Source organism: Gekko japonicus, unplaced genomic scaffold, assembly GCF_001447785.1.
Source record: "Gekko japonicus isolate JY-2015 unplaced genomic scaffold, Gekko_japonicus_V1.1 scaffold901, whole genome shotgun sequence".
In the NCBI taxonomy this organism is placed as follows: domain Eukaryota; kingdom Metazoa; phylum Chordata; class Lepidosauria; order Squamata; family Gekkonidae; genus Gekko; species Gekko japonicus.
In genome coordinates this window covers 568,475-572,240 of record NW_015173701.1, presented here as the reverse complement: position 1 = coordinate 572,240, position 3,766 = coordinate 568,475, and the positions used below count along the sequence as shown (strand labels likewise).

At 49.2% G+C, this 3,766-nt stretch overlaps 1 protein-coding gene across 1 annotated transcript in view; it reads right to left on the bottom strand.

Moving 5' to 3' along the window:
- SGPL1 (sphingosine-1-phosphate lyase 1) overlaps positions 1–3,766 on the bottom strand; it is a 79,669-nt gene that overhangs the window by 33,563 nt on the left and 42,340 nt on the right. The window lies entirely within an intron of this gene.

Sequence of the window (3,766 nt, the reverse complement as noted above, 5' to 3'; positions counted from 1 at the left end):
GAAATCTGCATTCAGTTGGGTAAATCTTTCCTTTTCGCCTTTGCCTTTCGCTTTCCTTCTTTCCTCTGCTATTTGTTCAGATCTCTGAACCAAGGTTAAATAAGCAATGCTTAACTCTGGCTATTGCTTTTACTCTTTAAAGGATTTTACTTTATATGAAGCATTTCTGTATGGCTGCTCCAGAAAAAAAATCTATTCAAAGCTTTAAGCAGTATTAAAAATCAACAATGAAACCAAAACATGCCTGGGTTTCTACCCCTACCCCTTCCTCCATCTTTATTTTCAGTTAAAGGTTTACCAGCATCTTCAGCAAGGATGGGAAATCTGTGGCATGGACACTGAACTAAACTCCTGAAGGTGAAAGTGAACCAGCGGCCCAAAACCAGGGCCACAGCCATCCCCGTTCTCCTAGCCCGTAGCCTGTTACTGTGTTACTGTGGAACCAGGCTAGTCAAGTTGTGGAGGCAGGGAATAAACAGGGAAGAGCATTTGATCCTATGGCTTACTTCTAATTCTTTGACAGACAGTATCTCTTCACTGGTGCCAAAAGACAGGTTGCTTACCTGTAACTGGTGATCTTCGAGTGGTCATCTGTGCATTCACACCCTTGGGATACTCTGCGCCTGCGCTGACCTTCTCGGTACCGGTAGCTAGCAAAAGGGATTTTCGCGCCTCTCCCAGGTCACGCGCCGGCTCCACTGCGCATGACCAAGGAGGGGCACGCAGATCCCGCCAGTTCCTTCTGACCGCCGCCCAACAGCCTTCAAAGAAACAAGATGAAGGGCCGAGAGCAGAGGGGAAGGAGGGCGGGTGGTGTGAATGCACAGATGACCACTCAAAGATCACCAGTTACAGGTAAGCAACCTGTCTATCTTCTTCGTGGTCTCTGTGCATCACACCCTTGGGAGAATAGCAAGCAATAAACGCTTACCTGGAGGAGGGGCCAAGGCCCTACATCTGTGCCGTCTGCAACACTGCCTTACCCACTGCCGTACGACGACTGAACCGGGTATCGAGGGCGTAGTGCTTCACGAAGGTGAGCGGATTAGCCCAGGTCGCAGCATTACAGATGTCCTCCAATGATGCACCTCTCAGGAAAGCTGTAGAAGTAGCCACTGCACGAGTGGAATGCGCTCGAAGTGGACCCAGAAGTGGTCGTTTCGCCAAAGCATAACACAGCTTGATGACCTCCACAATCCATTTTGACAGTCTTTGGGAGGAAATCTTCTTCTCTTGAGAGGGTCGACTATGAGCGATAAACAAAGCTGGGGACTGACGGAAGGACTTGGTCCTGCCCAGATAAAACAGTAACGCTCTCTTAACATCCAAAGAATGCAAACGCCGCTCCTCTTCGTTAGAGGGAGCTGAGAAAAATGACGGGAGAACTATATCAGAACGTAAATGAAACTCAGAGACAACTTTGGGCAAAAAGGAAATGTCCAAAGTTAGCGAAGCCCCTTGTGGCGAAAAACTCAGGTAAGGAGCATTGCATCTCAAAGCAGATAGCTCGCTCACTCTGCGAGCAGACATAATGGCCACCAAAAATGCCGTTTTTAAAGACAACAACTTTAAAGAACAAGTAGCCATAGGTTCAAACGGTTTCCCTGTCAAAAAATTTAAGACCAACGCCAAATCCCATGCTGGAGTAGGCGTACGACAAGGAGGGTGCAAACGGATAAGACTTGAAGGAACCGGATGATTGACTTGAAGGAACCGGATGATTGTCCTTTAGGTTTATGGCTGAAAGACTGAGATTGCGACATTGATGGTCTTTGCCACTATTCAGTAGGCGACTTACTGGAAGATTGCCTATTCGACCAAGATTGCCTACCCCACTGTCTGGGTTTGGCATATTTGGTAGAGGGGGACATCCCCAAACTTTTAGACGTTTTGATGCTTTTGTCCATTTCCTGTAACACTGAATCGGTAGTGGAACTGAACAGTCCAGACCCCTCAAAGGGAAGATCTTCCACTGATGACTTAGTGTCATGCGGTAATGAAGAGGATCGTAACCAAGCATGTCTGCGTAGCGCAACAGATGTAGCTAAGGTTTTTCCCGCAGATTCCAAGGTATGTTTGGCGGCACTAATTTGGTGCCTGGCCACCGTCATGCCTTCATTCTGAAGTTTCTTTATCTGAGGCTGAGATAGGAAGGTCCGCTTCGACATCGGGAGGAATATCGGGATCATCTCCCTGATTAGATGAGGCTTCCGAGCCGGCTGAGGCGTTGGAAGGATCAGGGGATGAAGGAGGCAGATCGGGCTGCAACGGAACTGGCATCTATATCGACATAATCGGTGGAGGCACAACCGGGCCGGGTTGTGGCGTTGGCATGGGCCGTTTCGGCACAGATGATCGATCTCGATTGGGATAATCGAGACGATATCGACTGATGATCCCAGTCAACTGGGGGAGGTGGTGGAAAGGCCCAAGGATATGGGTACCGGTTTCCATATAGATAGTGCCACTGTCTTTCATCCCACGGCATCGGGGGTGAAGACGGCCGGTGTCGATCATTGACATCAGGAGCCGGTGAGGCATTAGGGGACTGGTGGCTGGATCGATCAGATCCCGACATGGGTTGTTGTGTATACTCCATGTCAGAGTCGACAAGTTGGTTCTGCTCCGGTGAGGGAGCTCGACCTTGACTGGCTGAAACCTTATGGACTTTCGGATTAACGTCCTTAGTGGGTTTTACAGCCTTCGTCGACTCTTTGCCCTTCTTCCGGATCTTGGAAGAGACGGCATCAGAAATCCCCTGCTTCTGGATCTTGGAAGGTATGGGGCTGTCGCTGGTCGACATGGACCTTTTCGGTGCCGAAGCATCGATTGCAACTGTCAACGCCGATGTTCCCGAAACGGGAATGAAAGTGTCCGGAGCCGAAGTCGACATAGAGGGGTGTCCGGACGTGTCTAGCGGTGAAGAAGACTGAGGGGAGAGCGCTTTCTCCATCAGGGCCAACTGCAACCGGGCGGCTCGATTTTTCCTTGTTTGATTGGAAAATTTTCGGCAATGCCTGCAAGTAGACACGCAGTGAGACTCCCCCAAGCAGACAAGACAAAGAGAATGTCCGTCGGTGAGGGATATCTTAAGGCCGCAGGTCTTGCACAGCTTAAAACAACCTCACCGCGAGGCCATAGGCCAGCGGAGGGAATTCCGACAAAAATCCAAAGGAAAATACTAACTGTGAACAAAAATAAAGTAAAGCGAACTAACTACACGAGTTTTTTGAAAGTGAAAGTAGTACTTATCAGACCAAAGCAAAAAGGCGTCTTACCAGCGCGGCGGTCAGAGAAGAACTGGCGGGATCTGCGTGCCCCTCCTTGGTCATGCGCAGTGGGGGCCGGCGCTAGACCTGGGAGAGGCGCGAAAATCCCTTTTGCTAGCTACCGATTCCGAGCAGGGTCAGCGCAGGCGCAGTATATCCCAAGGGTGTGATGCACAGAGACCACGAAGAAGATCTTATGAAACCATATGGGGGGGGGAAATAAAGTAAACGTAACCAGATTTTATACCCAGGCATCCTGCAAGCAAATGTAAAAAGTATTCCTCTTCCAATATGACAGGCTGAGGCCAAGTCAAGTCAAGTCAAGTGCAACAGGCATAAACCAACTTGAGATTTCCACATACCCATGTAATTTGGTGCATCCCACCATTATTATGAGACTACAGCAAGGCTTTCTTTGTCTACCACAGCCGTTATCTTTGGTTCCAAAGAGAAACTTTTTAAAAACAAGGGCAGATGTCTGAAAATGCCAGTGAGGT